Below are 393 nucleotides of genomic sequence, written 5' to 3' on the forward strand. Positions count from 1 at the left end.
CCCCTCCCCGCCGGACTGCTACCTCTCCGTCCCCGTCAACCTCCCCGAGCACCGCTGCATAGACCCCACGGCCCCGTGGTGAGGCCCCGACATCTCCTCCTTCTCTCCTGCTCCGGCCACTTCGTCCATGGCCTCGCTCACCGATGCCCGCACGCGCGCTGGCCGCCCTGGCCGCGCCCGCGCCCCCTGCCTGCGCCCGTGCCCCACCTTGTTCGGACGCGCCCGCTCGGCTCCCTCCGCGTCCGCTCCGCCGGGCAGCCCTGCTGCTGCTGCCCCGCTGCGTGTGCCATGCATCCGCGTCGTTCCGCCGCTGCATCGCCGTGCGGCCCCGCAACGACCCGCAGCACCACCGCGCGTGCACCACCCCGTGCGTCGCGCCTGGGCCGGCACCCC

Source organism: Triticum dicoccoides, chromosome 4B (assembly GCF_002162155.2).
Source record: "Triticum dicoccoides isolate Atlit2015 ecotype Zavitan chromosome 4B, WEW_v2.0, whole genome shotgun sequence".
NCBI lineage: Eukaryota > Viridiplantae > Streptophyta > Magnoliopsida > Poales > Poaceae > Triticum > Triticum dicoccoides.